We start from the raw sequence: 18,396 nt of genomic DNA, 5'->3' as shown, positions 1-18,396 counted from the left end.
AAAATCTCAAATTTATTAATACTGAGACAGTTTTATTCCTTTTTTCTATATTATTTTGTAAATATTTGATATCAGAACTGACTTTATTCCTTTTGAAATATACACTCTGAGAGGAAAAAATTTAAAATTGATAATTCCACATGAAAAGATACTTCATCTATGGATCATATTATGAGGAAATTTTTGTTCTAGAAAAAACCCTAAAAGACTTAACAACAGGACTTTGATGGTGAAACTGTGATAATTATGACAATGGCAGGCAAACTGAATGACAAAATGACCAATAAAGTAAATGGACTACAGAAGCCCAGAAATAGAACTACTCAGGGAAATTTGGTATGTGGAAGAGAGGAAGGAAGAGAGAGTTTGTAATAAATAGAGCTGAAAAAGAAATTATCCCATCACCCACGTACAAAGTTTCAATTACCATTAAGTCCTCGAGCTGCATGGTACCGTGGTTCTCAAACTCAGAAAGTACAAAAACGTGGGCACTTGATGTAAACAGGGTCTCTCTCAGATCTCTTCCTTCATTGAGTTCATTTCTGAGTGTTCCTTCTGAGTTCTTTTGGTGCTTTAATTTGCACCAGAGGTGGAGAGCCAGCGATGCAGGAAAACAAACAGGGAAAATTCATGTCCCTGAGAGCTGTGATCAGTCCCCAAAGAATGTAACAAAAAAAAAAAAAAAAAAAACTTTGTTTTTCTTACTGGTCATTTCGGTCTCTATCTCTGAACCTAATTCTTTGTATTCCATCAATGGAATCTCAGCAGATTCTATGCCTTTTATGATCACCCGCAGAAAATAAAACACCTTTAGCCATCAAAGGCTTAATTTTAGTATTTGAAGTAGTCTTAGGTCATATTCAAAATTTCATTTAAAGTTTTTCCTCTTTTGGTCCAGGCTAAACAATAGTTCAGAGGCCAGCAAGTCAGGGAAAATACTCTTTATATTTCTTTTTTTTAAAAGGGGATATTTGTGTTCAGTGTCATTTCTTTTCTTTTTTTATTTAGAAAAAAAGCAAAACAGAAAAAAGAGTAGATATAATACAGAATTTTAAAAAAACAGTAAGAAATCACCAGTTGATACATTATACATTGTTATCTTAGCAGTTGCTCAAGTCACAAAATCAAAGCATGAACAGGGTACAGTCAAACACTGACAGCACAAACCATTTTGTTTGATGAACTAACAAACACTTAGTAGTATGGTTATCTATCTTGTGCACTTAACCATACATACAGTTATACCCTTTAGGGCACTTTCTTTCCCTTTCATTATTACAATATCTATTATACATTTTGGATCTTATTACTCTGAGTTTTTATTATTTTTTATTACTCTGCTATAAAAAGGATGATCTTGAGGCTTTTATAGGTAAATGGAGGCCACTTGAGACCATCCTCATGAGTGAAATATATCGGACTTACATTTGCAAATATTGTATTGTCTCTCTAGTATAAAAATATTAAAAAACACTTTATATTTCAATGGCAAAACTGTTCATCCCCACCCTCCTCACAGGCTGGTGCTAGTTGGACTAGGTTCAGGGGAAGGTGGTAAGAGGTTTGTGAGGTCTCTGGAGAGGCATCAGTACAGTCTGGTCTACAAGATGGTCCAGAAAGAATCCAGGATCCGAGCACTACTGCGGCAGTGGGCGGGTCAGGGCTCCAGTGAAGCCCCGCCCATTTCTCCGCTAATCCTCCCCCTCTGCTCCGCCCAGATTTTCCAGTTGTCTGAGGTTGGGGGCTGCAGGCCACGATTTTATTTTTTGAAAAGACAGGCAGATGTGAGTGAATTGAAATGAAAAAGTTAGCAAAAAACCGGCTGCTCAGGGTGCTCCGGGCCGGAAGCTGTGCCCGTGGGATCTGGGGGAAGTGGAGGAGGGGTGCGGGGCGGGTCGCGCAGTCCTGGGGAGCCCGCGACGCGATGCAGAGGGCTGGGAGCGGTGCAAGCAGCGTGGGGGTCCGCGGCCACACCGCGGGGCTGCAGAAGCGGCTGGATGTGACCACGGAGGAAGGGCCGATTAGCACAGGGACATCCAAAACATAATAAATACTAAATGTGGCCATCTGCTCTAGGTATGTTAGGAGTTCTTTGGAAGGTAAAATACAAAAGGTTGTTTGTGTGCGCGGTTACCTTGTTTGTTTTTGGTCTTTTTTGTCTTTTGTGTTTTTTTTTTATGGATTTTTTGTTTTTCAGGTTTGGTGCTGAGGACCGAACCCAGGGCTTCCAGCTTGCTAGGCAAGCGTTCTACCACTGAGCCAAACCCCCAGCCCCGAGCGTTGGCTGTCGCTGTGTGAATTTAAAGCAAATACAAGATGATTCATGTTGCAAAACAACAACAAAAATTCCACGGGATTGGGTTTTAGCTCTCCTAGGTCATCTCCATGAGAGATAATTTCTGAACAAGATTTTTAACAAGCTATTTGAAACTACCAACCACAAAACGTACATGTGAAACACCAGAAATAAAGAATGAAGAATAAAATGAAGAATAAAACAAATAAAAAGAAAAATCAAATGAAGAATAAAACAAGAATGCCTTTATCACATATATACTAACCGGATATTTTTCTGTTAGACCCAGATCATGCAGTAACATGACACACAAGAAGTGTAAGCATTAGAAAGAGAAAAAGTATCACTAGTTCCAAGTGTCATGCCACCCACAAAAAATTATTTGAAGCCTCAGAATTCCTAAGAGTCCAGCAAATAGCAACACACATGTGTACTAAGATAAAACGGCTTGCTTTCTGTTGTTCCAACAATGATTAGCAGTTCCCTGTGCAGGAAGGTGATGGGGTATTGCTTTACAGTAGTCAGAAATTCCTTAGAAATAATGATTTCTAACAGGACTCATGTGAAACAAGCTAGAGATAAATACACCAGGATCCTGGGTGAGAAGATTGTACAAGTCAGCACCATGCAATAATCCTGCTATCTGGGAAAAATGTGCCTAAACTCTTAAGTTTCATTGGCATGATTAAGCCGTTAACAATAACAGAAAGGTCAAATTCTGTTTATAGCTTACACCATTCATCAAAAATCCTTGCAGATATGCCAGGTGTGGTAGCCTATGTCTGCGATCCCAGCACTGGGTCAACTGAGGCAGGAGGATCACCTCAAGTTCTCCTCCCAATCCCTGTGCTCCCTATGGAACCCATCACTGAGAAGGAAATCTGCCACTGTTGCTCACTTAATATGAGTGTGGTCCAAGCTGTCTACGGCTGATGACTGACTTTGCTGGCATCTTCTGAGGCTCATTCTACCTTGCCTGCAGGTTTTCTGTCTTCTCCATGGACCTCCCAGGAGTCTTCCTTCCAAACATCACCAACAGCATAGACCTGTGGCAAGACACCAAGCCTTTTCCCAGGGCAGCTGGCAGGAAGCCTGGGCAGGGCATCTGTGTCTGGAGGCTCCTCCAGTAGTGATCTCTGTGCCACACAAGCCACCTTCTTTGAGGTCCCCTCACTATCGGCTTGTGCTGGGCTGGAGAGGACATTTCACAGCATCCCAAACCAAACAACATACCGAAAAGATACAACCAACAGCACAGAGATGTAAAACAGAAAACCACCGGGCAGGATACGGTAGGTGAAGTCCAGGAAAGTGCAATAACAGCCATGTTACTTGAACATAGTAGAATTGAAATTTGTTTTTTAAACAGATAAAAGGAGGCTATGAAAATAATCCAAGGAAAGAGTCATAAAATGTATCAAATTTCATGAAGCAATAAGCATTTAGCAGTAATTTCACACAGACACAATTGTTCTCTTGAACACACATTCCTCATCTGCCTACCAACTATATAGAAAATAGAGATGAATTAACAGTGTAGAATTCCATGGACTGTATATCAAAATTTTAAGTCTTGAAACAGTTAACCAGATAGATATAGATAGATAGATGAGAGAAAGAAAAAGGGAAACAGAGATGATTAACACCAAAAAATCTAGATAACAGTTCCAAGGCTTGAAATTTTTGATAGATATATGAAATTCTAAATCTGTTATTTATTTTTATTTGATGTATATTTTTCTATATAATTGGTTGGTAGATAAGGAATGTGTGTTCAAGGCAATAATTGTGTCCATGTTAAATTATTGCTAAATGCTTAAAGTATATATACATTTACCAAAGTGTCAAAATATGTTACCTTTGTTCTCTCTCTGCATAGAATAAAACTACGTATTTACAGAAGAAACATTGAAGAAAGACTCCCAATCAGCTGACAATTTCCAAATAGTCTCTTAAATACAGTAGCAAAAATACAAAGTCACAATTAAAAATTATTTAGGTATTAATGATCATGAATGAGCTCTATTCCAAACATTTATGGGAGGTAGCCAAAGTTTTGTTTTGTTCTGTTTTGTGCATTTTAGAGGATCAAACCCAGGGCCTTCATACTGACCTACATCTCCAGTCCCTTTTGATTTTTATTTTAAGGTTGGATATCTGCTAAATTACCAATGCTGCCCTGAACCTGAGACCCTCCTACCTCAGCCTCCCGAGTAAGTAGATTACAAGTGTGTGCACCATGCTAGGGCAAATTTGTATTTTTAAATAATTTAAAATTGTTTCAGGAGGGCATATTTTATCTTATAAATTTGAAGTCAAGAAGTTGGAAAACAATCCACAGAAATCTAAGAAAATATTGATGAGTTTGAGTCCTTGAACTCCAATGCTGAACAAGACAAAATACCTCCCTTGCCCTTTATTCATGAAAAGTATCAGCCACTTAGTTTACCCTTCACATCTTTCTATACAGACACAGTAAACAACACACAGTTCTTGTCGTCCAGCAATGTAAAGTCAGCAGGAATAAAGTAAACAGATGATTAAAATACAGGCATAAGCTGTCTCACACCACTAGGTCCAAGAGGCCAGGGGGTAGGGAGCTGGACCACTACAGGCTGTGGTGCAGAGATGGTTTCCAGAAAGACAAAAGTCCTAAGTCCCAGCGGTAAATAGCTTTCATTATTCATCAGGGAGAAGACAACACCCAAAACCACAGCAATGAGCTCTCAGCACAGGAAGAAGCTAAACAATGCTCACTGGAGAAATGTGACAGAGTGAAGTGAGACGTGCCTACGTCCTCCCCTTTCTGGAGTGACACACACAGTGTCAAGGGACAGGGAAGAGGTCATGAGAGACTATGAACACCTCAAGCCAAAAAGCTGTAAACGGAAGTCAGAAACTAAATGCCGATGAATACCACCAACCACTTAAAAACAGAAGATCCCAAAGTGCAGGATGAAAGTGAAAGTAGCCTGAATGAGAGGCACAGAGGAAAAACAAGGAGAAGAATCGAGGCACCATGCTGTAAAGTCCAGACTCCACAGACTCTCAGAAGTGAGTAAGACTGGTAAAGTGTTCACTCATAACCAGAAGCAGACCACACTCTGCTGCATTTCCTGTAAGGTCAGCTGATAAACTGCTTTCCAGAAGCAGGTCATTCAGCTCTGTTCAGCAACTTTGATCTTCAGCTAAGTTAAAACAAGTAGGTTCCCATTTCCAAGAAGCCTAATGGACTGAATTCTGCTACGCAGGATTCAGGTTTCTCTACGAGACAGTTGGTAAATCTGGGAATTGATAGCCATGCTTAATTCTGGCAAGGGCTTTAAACAAAACAAAGAAAAGCTTTATGAGAAATTGCATGCTCCTATCTTTCAAACAAATTATTAATTTTAATAATAGTAGAAGCTTAAAAATACTGTCAATTTGTTATTGTTCCCAGCACCAGTATTGATATGGCGTCAAATCATAAACAGACCACTACATGCTAGCAGAGGCTAAAACCAAAATGCAAATGATAGGAAAATATATGAAATTATAGCAATAGGCACTTAGAGCTATGACCAATAAGCCTCACCTTTGCTTCATGCATGACTGACAAATCTCTGCCCAGTGTCACTGAGACTTTTGAGCACATCAATCTGGATACCAGCTGTTTACAACTATCCATCAGTCCATGACACTAATTTTATTTTTTCCATGATATTTTTAAAGTACTCTTAAGGATAAACTAGGGTGGAAATGAGTCATTCACTTTTGCTATAATGACCGGCCAATGCAAAACACCAAGGGCCAGCTTTTATTATGAATACCACATTAAATACATCGAATGCTAAAACTGATTATGTTGACGCACTCATCAACGAAGTCAGCATTTGCACAACTTCGGTGATATCAGAGTTCTGGGATTTCACGTGTATGTAATTAGCTGTTTTTATTCATTTATTCACTCACTCACTTGTACACCAAAGAGCTTATCAAGCATTTGCTATGTGCCAGGTGCTCAGAATAGAATGAACCAAGCAGACAAAACCTTGTCCTCAGTGAGCATCCTAATGTTAGTTTATAGAGGAGTCCAGTCCAGGAAATAATAAGAGTTCATTTTGTGCACGTGTTGTCCTTTTGAAAGAGAAGGTTTGTGTACTTACAAAGATTTTTTTAAAAAGTTATTGATATATATTTCTCTCGCTTTAAATAGATTTAAAATATTTATAACCTCTGACAAAAAAGGGAAAGAAAGAAAGAAAGGTTCTTATAGAAGGCAAAAAAAAGGGGGGGGCCTGTAACATATCTGTTGTTCAAGAGAAAGCATTCTGGTGACAGAACAGGACTTTTAAAATGAAGCCTTTTAGCTGGGGATATAGCTTAGCCACATAGCACCTGCCTGACAAGAGCAAGGTTGTGAGTTTGATCCCTGGTACCAAAAAATAAAGCATTTAAAAGAAATTATAATTTCAACTTGGGAATCTTTCTCAGCCAAACATTTGGTGTCTGGTCATGTGCCTATCTGAGGCTTGGTAATCTCCAGATGTGTCTGGATCCCACCAATAATGTAAGATTAAATCCCTGCCAGCCCATGTCTTCCCCGTTTCACGCTTGACTTGTGATGTCTTTGTTCAGTGTTTTGAGAAAGTTTTGGCTGAGGAAGTTTTCATCTTTTGGTATGTTCTTGAATATGGCATATTAAGGCATGGAGTCCTAACTGCCCATGTTTTATTGACAAATGCAAAAGATGTACCTACTGATCAGTAAACGTCTGTGCTTTCCTTCTCTAAGTTCAGAAAGTACTTTTGAACTCACATAGAATTAAAATTCCTACAATCTCTGACTCTGCTGTATGCCAAGTCACATATTTCATTGAGACTTGTTACAAACAAGGGTTTATTTAGTCCTGGTCTTCTTTTCTACTTGGACGAAGTTTAGGATTTTTCATGAAATTGGGATAAATTTTGACATCTTTTAGTCATAAATACTGAAGTTGTTCTTTCCTTGCATTGTTTCCTTATATTATTGAATAAATTGAGGAAAACTGATCTCATTTACTATGTTTGCTGGCATTTTTTAATTTCTTCATTTAGTATTGAATGACTCTTCTATCATAGGAAACATTTTGTAATTCATTTGTTGAAATGTTTCTCCGTTGTCTTTCATTATAACTTAATCATTTGACAGATGAATTGATCAATTAATTTAACAAATATTACTTTAACCCCTCCTCTGTACTACATGCCAAGAATGTAATAGCAAACAAAACAGATTCTTTTGCCTTCTGAGAGCTAGCACGCCCTCTGAACATTGAGCAATACTTTTGGAAGAAATCTGCCCTTCTGACTACAAAATTTAGTTGCATAGTATCTCATTCAATTGCTTTTGAATAATTTTGATTTTTTATGTGAGCAAATTTTTCACGAACTGTGTCTTTTAAATCACAATAATTTAAGGTACATTTCACATCTTTCTTGTGTTCTGAATTTTTCTAAGTCTTTCTTTCCAATTAAAAACACCTTCTATAACAAATGTCTCTTCATATACAGTTCCTGAATTGTTCAGTAAAACAACTGCTGCAAATAATAGGATTTTTCATAGTTTTCCCATTTGAAAATATGAATATCAACACCCTTTAAAGCTCAGCATTCATTGTACCTTACATTTGGAGCTTCAAGTAATTTTATATTTTTGTGATAGGGATTGCAAAATTTCCCCCAGTATATATTCCCCCCTCTTGTTTCAGGATTGAACTTTGCCCTCTTGGAATCTTTTATATTTTCTGCTGTCTAGAACACTGATGACATGTGGAGTTGGATCAGCCATGTCAGCTGGTGAGGTAGAGGTCACATGACAACCTTAGCTCTACATCAAGATAGAAAAGTTTGGCTCCCTGATGACCAGAGGCATCCTATGAACCCCGAATGGGTGACTGAGATTCCATTCACATCTAAGACAAAATTTCCATGTTAAGATATTGTTATTTAAAGATTTCTGACCTTTTCAGTCAAATCCAATCCTCATTCATTCATAACCTATTAATTTTTCACAAAATTAACACCCTGTGCTGGAGGCTGTATAATTCTTACTGTGATTATTTACTGAAGATGATAACATGTTCAGCTATATCACCTGAGTACTATCAACACCAGTTCAATTCTTAAGAAATTTTTCCAGAAAATAAAAACAGGAATATTTCTGTTGATATCATTTTTACCTAATCTGACACGTAGAAAGAAACCAAATAAATCATGGTAAAATAGGAAACCTTTGGTGATAATGAAAATATCTGTAGGGAAAAAGGCACAGCTATGCAGCACACACAAAATACTAAGGAGCAGGCCAGCCAATGCCAACTAAGCAAGAGCTTTCACTCCTTTTAAACAAATAGGTTGTTTAATAAAGACAGTCACTTTGTATAACCTAAGGAAAAAGAAAACTGACTTGAGTTTTACAAGTTGTATAACTGAATTAGTGCAACTGCTACAGTTTAACACGGTTCTCAAAGTAAATTTTGCATTCCTTTGCTTCCCTGGGAAATCAGGATCTCACATCCTCCTCCTCCTCCTCCTCCTCCTCCTCCTCCTCCTCCTCCTCCTCCTCCTCCTCCTCCTCCTCTTTCTCTTCCTCTTCCTCTTCCTCTTCTTGCTTCTTCTTCTTCTTCTTCTTCTTCTTCTTCTTCTTCTTCTTCTTCTTCTTCTTCTTCTTCTTCTTCTCCCTCTTCCTCTTCCTCTTCCTCTTCCTCTTCCTCTTCCTCTTCCTCTTCCTCTTCTTCTTCTTCTTCTTCTTCTTCTTCTTCTTCTTCTTCTTCTTCTTCTTCTTCTTCTTCTTCTTCTTCTTCTTCCCTCCGTTTGATTTTTTTATGCATGGAATTATAGATGGCTCACCTTCATTTCCTAAGAAGGTCTCTACATTAAAAATCCAATCCATTGTGTGTCATGCGACTATCATCTGACTCTGATTATTTTTCTAAATTCCAGTGGTTTACAACTACTGCTTGCTTGCCTGAGAACATTTTAATTCAGGGTAGTTAACATTATTTGAACTGCTACATCATTTAATTGGTAACAGTATACATTTACAAGCAAGAGAAAGCCTTGCACCAGAGACTGCAAGTCTGCAAAACAATAAATACAAAAGACACAAACTATCAGGTTTTAAAGGGTGATGTGAGAAGTGTCTCACTTAGATCAAATAAACTACTGCAAAATAGTAACCCTTTAAAACATGTAAAAAAGGGTCTACTTTTACATAAAAATAAAAACAATATCTAGAGGACAGAGATTATGTTCTGTTAGATGATAGGATTCGATTGCACAAAGACTCTGAATACATCTATACATAAGAAGCTTGGTTCCCAAATTGTTATGAAATATTTACACCATCTCTAAGGGAATAGCTGGAATATTAACAAAGTACCCGACTTAAAACAGCTTCCAACATCATTTTTATTACTGCAGTTAATTCACTCTCCAAAACTCTGAGGAAATTGCAAATCTATTGTAAAAATTTAGAGTTGTTAATAAATTAAGACCAGAAATTATGTTGTTGTTCATAGTCATCAGTAGTCATAAAACTGTTCAAAATAGTCATATGAGATAAGAATATTTTTAGCTTGCATGCAACTGTGCAAGGAAGGTGCAAACCTTTTTAGCAGACACACAGACATTAAAGACACATTTTAAATCTCCATTTCCACTCAAAATCCTAAGAAAGTTTTAATACATGGCTAAACCAAATAAACTGGTATCACATCAACTAAAATTTATAATCAGATACTTATTCCATAAATGGAAAGGTATTCAAGTTGTACTGATTTTATTTCAATTTTTCATCATCTTAGCTAACTTTTTTTAAAAACAAAAACTTAGCACCACCATGTGAACAAGGCAGCAGAGGCAGACAGCATGGTATTGCAGGTTCCAAAGTGTCTGGGCCCAAAGCTAGGTTCTGTGTCTCCTGTAAGCCCCAGAACAACATGCTCGTCTCCATTTGCCTTGGGTTTGAAAAGGAGAAAGATAACCTTTAGCTCATAAGGTCATGGAAGTAGTGATTCGTGAGCTCAGAGTTTCAAGTGAGAAATGGGCATAGAAATCCAAGCCTGGAATCATTTACTCTCATTTATTTATTCTGTTTTATGTCTTTGAGCAGCAGTCCAAGGAAAGGGAAAAAAATGAGAACACACATTTCTGGCTGAACTGTTAATTTCTTTACTTTCTCTCGATCCATCAGAGTTCTTGATACACTGAAAGGAAGCTTAAGGAATTTTAAAAATCTTATTTTCCGTGTCAGAAGCTATTACATCACCCCATTTGCAATAATATATCTTAATCTACTCCAGGTTTGATGAATTCTGGGGCCAACTGCAATAAATGTTACATACTTGAAAAGATTAAAAAAAAATAAGTGGATATTCCAGCTTTTCAAAGTAGTACCATTATGACAAGGAGAGAGGAGGAAAAGCTGAGTTGGAAGGACAGGAGGTAATATTTCTGGGTTCCTGAAAGAAAACACTGGGCAATGTTAAGAAATGAACTCAAAGGTCTTACCAAGCAGCCCTTGACAGACATGGTAAATCCATCCTTTATTAGATATCTCAGTCTTAGTTACACACAGCTCCTTATAGCTTGAATATGAATGCCACCCCCAATTAAAGTGGGGTGGACCCCTGAAAATCTATGGAAAGGCTGTTTGGGACACACAATGGAATACTATTTATCCATTAAAAGAATGAAATCCTGACTTGTGCTACAATATGGATAGAACAGGAAAGCATTACTTGAAATGAAATAAACCAAGTACGTAAAGTGAAAAGACCATATGATCTCTGTGGAATATAGAACAGTTGATGTCATAGAAATTAAGAGCAAAACGGTAGTTGCTAGACCTGTGAGTGGAGAAGGGAGGGAGGGATGGGGAAGGTCGATCACTGAGCAGGAAGTTGTAGTTAGGAATAAGAAGTGCTCACGTGCTATTGCACAGGAGGGTGACTACAGAAAACAAAAATGTACCTACTATATATATTTCCCTAGAAGAAAGGATTTTTGAAAGTTTTGACCCTAAAGAAGTGGTAGATGATTGAGGAGAGAAATATATTTAATCTGCTTTAAGCACCACATGAAGTATACACATGTCAAAACATCACATATCATCCCATTAATATGCACAATGTTTGTGTACCAATTCAAAATAAATTTAATAATAATAATGAGTGAGATTCCTGAGATGCATTCATGGGGCATTCTCATTTCCGCATTTGCTTGCTAATTTATTAAAGAGGTACGCACAAACTGGTGACCTTTAAACTTTGGAAATTAACTCCACATTAAACTCTGTGTAAGTATGAGCCATCCTGGAGATGTTAATGGAGAATAAACATCTGGTTACAGGAGCAGGCTCGTGGATTTAGCATCATAGTGCCTGCTGTGATTAATAGGAGGCTCACATATACCACTGTTTTCTTATTTTGTTGGAGGGTTTGCAAAGATTTATGAGTTCATTTTACAAAGTTTCAATCCCTAACCACATTATAAAAACACCTCCTAAAAATCAATTGCCGCATTTCAATTAATTACACCAATTAAGCCACAAAATATCATATCTCAGCGCTGAACGCATTCAAGAATCAGTTTTGTTTTCCATGTGTCTCCTGTTACACGTAGAATATTAATCTCTACCCAGACACTCTCTATATTAATCCTATTTAAAGGTACAGTACATATATTGCATTTTAAAATGCATTTCAAATTGAAAAATTAAGCTTTGAAAAAGTATACACCATGGTACGATATTTTGCCAATGGAGAGGTTACCCTATGATACCAGGAGCATCAGCATTTTAGCAAATCAAATCTCATAAGGCAAGTTCCTATTGTCAAGCTTCCTGGAAAGTGTATAACTTAAGCCTTCATTTTCAGATTTAAGTGAGAGCTTGTAAAATATTATTCTTAGATAAAAGAACCTTCCTTTCTCTGGATATATAAAGATGCACACTTGTTCTGCCATGCACTGGTTCATACATCCTCACCAAATCACAAAACCTCAGTCAGATACACATATGTGCAGTGTGCCATTGGCATCATCGAGAACCACACATTAAGATTTCATCCCTCAGCTCTCAGTGTACTACTTCGAGAAGGATAATTGACATGGAAAGGGTGACCAATGATAAATATCCTAAGTGAGTAAGTGGCCTCCAACAGTTTACAGCAGCATAAAAGAATACTAGGTTACCAGGGGAAGAATATGGAAGGTCAAATTAATCCAACCATGTTAATTTCCCAGTTTTGTGGCTCTCCTAGCCTCAATTTGCTGTTAGATAAAACAAGGAAGCAAAATCAACTTGGCTGACTTGCTAAAAGCAGCACAGAGTACATTCAATAGGAGATCAATGGTTTATTCAGGCCTAAGAATGGGATTTATGATGGATAAGCTTAATTGTCAAGTTGACTGACTTGGCGGCCTCCAAGAGATTAACAAAGCACACTTCTGAGTATATTTGTGTCTATCATAGAGATGTGACCTTGAGTCTATATCTTGTCCTTGACCCTTGTCCTCTGGTGCTATTCTCCTGTGCTGTTTCCTGCCCCATGAACTAAATACTTTTACTCCATCGAATCCTTCTGCTATGAGGCTTCTGCCTTTGAGCCATTAACCATGGACTGAACCCTCTGAGGCCATGAAACAAATAAACCAGTTCCTCCTTTAAACTGTGACTGTCAGGTATTTGGTCCCAGCAATAGGAAAACTGGCTAATCATGGCTTAAAGAAGTCTTTCCCAAAGGCATGGATCCATTAAGAGGGACCCAGGACTCAACAAGGAGAATAAGATGGTGGGAAAAAGCTGTCTCAGACAAGACTGATATTGTATGTGCAGAATTATCATAAAGATTTGTAAGATTTTATCTCAAGACACTTATCTCCATCTTGTGTTTGGAAATGTTACTATTTTCTCCCTAAACCAACACAACAGATGTTTCTAAGTTCAACAAAATGGAGATTGTTTTTAATAAATGTGCTATCAGTCACCTTTCTCACACTCAAAAGGAGAAACCATCTTAAAATTATAGAAAGGCATGATGAAGGCCATTGTAAGAAGGGTCCCAAACTTTTTATATAAGAACTATTGTAGCTTTCTTAAAATGCTTAAAAATTTTGAACAATGCAACGCATATTTAAACTTCACATTGAACCCATAAATTATGTAGCTAGTTCCTGGTATGATACCAGAAAATCCAGATTTATGTTGATCAGATTTATTCACATCTTAAATTCTTACTTCTTAGTTTCATAAATTTCTTTTTCTACAGCTTCAACAACAGAAACATCAAAATAACCTAATTATTTGTGAGGATCAAATGAGTTCTGATTACAAACTGTTAGTTTATGAAGTCAGCAGAAGGAGAAAGGACAGCAATCTGTCAGCTACTGAGACCCTTTTGTGTTACTAGTTACTAGTTGGAATGATTTTAAATATCTGGAAATTAGTACATGCCTACTGTTCTTTCTTCCCCCTTCTCTTTTTCTTATATATTCCACATTCCTCTTCTTTCCTTTGGAATTGAGCTCAAGCTAAATGCTAGTATTAAGTGCTGGGAATGCGGGTCAAGTAGACCCTTCCCACCAGGAGGTTATACTCACAGAAAACAGAAACAGAAACTGGCAAGGGCCGAGAAGTATAATAGGTACACCACAGAAACAGCACACAGTGCAATGGAAACACACGGAAAGCAGTGACTCAGTTATAAGGAGAGGGGTGGGGATGACTCAGAGCTCGAGAGTTAACAGTTAAGTGAGGGAAAGAATTCAGAGGAAGGAAGGGGGCATTGGGAGGAAGGAGCTTTAGGCAAAAGACATCGTGTGTGTGCAGTCATAAGAGCTCCAAATTCCTGTTATAGAAAAACGTAAACAGTTCTATAAATCTGTGTCAAAGCTGATGCAGAAGACTAAAGAATGGTGTTTTCGGTCAGCTTTCCCATTGCTGGGACAAAGCTTCCTGTTGCTTGAACGCAATACCCAACACACACAATTTAAAGAAGGAGAGGTTTAATCTGGCTCATCAGTTATGGAGGATTCAGTCCATGGCTGTTGACTATAAAAGGGATTAAGTCCATGGTTGTTGGCTCTAAGGATGAAATAGCATAGACAAAGGTCCTGGATGGAGACCCCACTAGGACCAGGAGAGTGAGAGAGAGGGAGACAGAGAGAGAGAGAAAGAGAGAGAGAGAGAGAGAGAGAGAGAGAGAGAGCCTTCTAGGTCACACCCCAGTGATCAGCCTCTTCTGACAAGGCCTCATCTCTAACAGGACATTCAGCTACAAACGGTTTAGAGTTAACCCGCTGATGAGTATAGTGTTCCCATGATTCATTCATCTTCCAAACACATAAGACTTTGAGGGAATATTTCAGAGATAAACCATAATCAATGACGAACTTGGATCACAGGAATTATAAGAAACAAATGATAAATTTAACCTCATCTTGCAAGTTCCTGAAAAGTTATAAAAAGGCAATTGAAGTAGACAGATCATGGTTATAGTGTATAGATGAATGGCAGCAGGAAAAAAATGAATGAAAAGCATTTTTTAAACAGCTTATTTCTTAGACAAAGATAAAATCTATAGGTCAAGGCATAGTTTAGTTTAGTAACACTGTAGAACAGAAATTTAGAGCCAGTTTTAGGTGCTAAAGAAATATTTTATTGAGTAGCTATTATGGATCAGATACTTTGTAATATTCAGGATGCAGAGGTAAGTTAGATAGATAGATGCCTCCTTCTCAAGAAGGATAGAATGCAGTGTGGAGATCTATGCCCTGGGGGCAGAAATGGAAAAAGGGAACTCAAAATGTCTGAGGGAAATTCTGATGTGTCTTATCAGAATTGCTGGCACTGAGTCTCACAAACATCTCCTGAACTGACCTTAAAATTTAAAGGCATTAATTAGACAGAGAATGAAATCATTGAGAGGAAGGAAATGTTGATGGAAAAGACAGTAACACAAGCAAAGACTAGGAAATAAGAATTTACACTAACTGTGCACAGTCCAGAAGAGAGATTAGAACGGATTGAAGCAGGATGGTGGCTGTATGGGTAGAGGTGGGGGAAAGGCAAATTCTGAAACCTTAGCAGGCTTGGTATTGCGTAGATGTGAGCAGGGGTGGAGGTTGCAATGGAAGGAGGTTTCTTTTCCACCTTGCCTGTTTCAATCCTTAGTGCCAACCACCACAAAGAATTTTCCTAAGTATTAAGTTAAGCTGAGCTGTTTTTCCTCCCAAGGTTATACTTTTGGGAAAGATTTTTATGGCCTAAATCTATAATCATGGCAAATTTATGTATCTACAGTCATGTAATTGTTTAATTTGATTCCAAAATACATGTATTAGAATCCCTGCATGATTTTAGTTGTTCAAATATAGCTCCAGATCTAGTATTGGTCAAACACATTCTTTTGTCAAATAGTGACTTACCATTAACTTAATACATCATAAAGATACCTTCTTTCTCAGATCAAATATACGGAGTTTTGTTGTAGAATCAAAGAATTTCAAGGTTTAAAAGCACCTACATAGTTTTAGAATCCAAGCATTTGGGAGACTCCCTGTGATTTATTGTAAGTTATAGTTGTCATAAAATCAACAGACCAGAGAACAAGGCAACTTTCTACTTGCCTTGGCAAGATGTCTCCAATTCTTGGTTCTGAGAAATAAAATTTGCATAATTTGGGAGTGGGAGAAATATGTCTGCTCATTTTATAGGCCTCTGTCCTTCCAAATTTATCGTCTTGTTTTTTCAAACTGTAAAATCAAGGTTGACTTTTTTCCTTCTCATTTCAATGTCTGTCTTGCTTTCTGGTGTAAGAATTATATTAAAATGGTATTAGTCACTGCTTTTATTTTACTTGCCTTTTTGATAGGAAGAATGCAGCTTAAAAGGAACATAAACTCTAATTAATGGGTGAAATGGATATTCATCAGTCAAGGCAATGATTTCAGTAAAAAGGAGAATACCTGCCATGTGGTTTGCATATCAAAACTCATACATTAGCTCACTGAATTTTATCTTGAACATTGAATAAATATGGTAACATTTAAAAGCCTTTACTAGAGGTAGAATAAGTTGATTTTTAAAAACTACCAGGCAAAGTATACTTTAACAACTATGCATTTTTCCTCTTTGAAAATTATTTTCCTTACGATCAAACAAAGGTTTAAAATGTTCCTTCTTTATGAGCTCCCAAACCCTCTAAATACAGGGAGCTACATGCACCGTCTGACCCTAAAATATGCATGCATCCTACTCATTCATATACATTTCATATCAGATTTACAGCCTCTACTATTAGAAGCAAAGAAAAACGTCCCCACATATTGAAACAAAATGAACATAATTGAACTGTTTCCATTATCTTATAAGCCAATCATAGATTTCTGACATAAATGATTATAAATGCAAAGTGTCCAACATATCACACCAGAGATGCTATAAATCCTGAAAAATGAGATCAGCCAGTGACTAACAGCCAGATGAAAATCATGACCGAATCAATGGGATGACAGCCAAAGAACAGACGCCTGCAAATAACCAATCGCAAAATGCCACACATATAGTTTCATTAACGCTATATTCCCCTTATTTTCCAAAAATTTACATTGATTCAGTAATACAGGAAGCCCTCCAACATGCTAGACTTATTACTCTGTTTACAGCAGGTCAATGATCATACATTGATATTGAAATCTAACCTCTTCCCTGGGAGACTTTGGTTTGCAGTCACTGCTGGTCTCTTGTGCTGTTCTGTTGTTGCTGAAATTGATAAATGTTCATCACATTCAGTAACATTTTCCAGACTTCCAGACAAATGAATTCATAACATACACATTCGCTTCCCCTTGAAAACACAAGTTTGATATTTTTGTTTCCAGAGAATACAGAGTAAGTTTATTTTGAAGGAGAATTAATGAAATAAGAAAACGATTGCTTCACTGCTAAGTCCAGCTTCAAAGCCACTGTTCACCTCGAGAACAGCGTCAGCAACCGGTGACGTACTTCTCTTTCCTCGGGGGCCTGTTCCAATTAAAACCAATCTGTCTCCTGTAAGCGCTTTTTATCTGGCCTGCACATACATAATGAGAACTCCACTACCTGTTTTTACTGGGTTCAAGTAGGCTTTCAGGACAAAGTCCTATATTTTGGCTGTTTTAAATGTTGCTTTGTAATAAAGACTAGTGTATATTTTTAAAAGTGGCCTTCTTTCTTTTTTACTTTTTCTACTCTAGTTTCCTGGGAAAGGGAAAAAAAATTAAAGAATATAATTTTCTAGGGGTTTTTTTTTGGGGGGGGAAGATATCTGGTATTTTCTTTCTAATTAATGGGTGAAATGGATATTCATCAGTCAAGGTAATGATCTGTGTATCTGTTGTTTTTTTTTTATCTGCTTCTCCTCATCTGAAGTCATTTTTAAATTTTATGCTGTACTATCACAAAAATATTTTTGAATCCACCTGTTTACTTTTCCTCTGAAAATGATATTGATTTCTTAGACATGCTCATATTATACCAACTCACTAATATTACTATAGACTCTAGTGATTTTGTAATGTGACAAATAGCTAATTACAGTTTCCTAAGGTAAACACTCTGGAATTGGATCACCCTAAATATCAGTCTACAAAAATAGCCTGTGAAATTAGATTATGAACAGATAGTAACTAAGGTTGACTTCTCAATAAAAGAATCTTATTCAAGTCATCCCCAACTATTAAATAGTTCATTAGATAACTTGATCACTATATCTGTTCCTTTAAAAGCTAAATTGATATCTCTCAATTTGACTCAAATTTCTTTAACAATTTGCCCAAACTTGCACAATCAACAACCCAAAAATGACTTCAGATGACTAAAAAGCTTGCACTTTTCATATCAGGAACAATTATCAGAGGCATTATTCCAATTTCACCCATGACTTGTTTCTTTTCTTAAATTTTATACATAAGTGAATCTCAACCTAATCAACCAAGTCACTCAAATCAGAAAACAAGAAGTGATCTTCAGTTGAATAAATGTTGTATCCTTTTGAAATCTGCAGGCTAAAATTTAACCCCCAATGAGACAACACTCAG

The sequence above is a fragment of the Cavia porcellus genome, unplaced genomic scaffold (assembly GCF_034190915.1).
Source record: "Cavia porcellus strain 051 isolate PalLab524CR breed Dunkin Hartley unplaced genomic scaffold, mCavPor4.1 scaffold_27, whole genome shotgun sequence".
Classification (NCBI taxonomy): Eukaryota; Metazoa; Chordata; class Mammalia; order Rodentia; family Caviidae; genus Cavia; species Cavia porcellus.
This window is presented reverse-complemented; position numbering follows the sequence as displayed.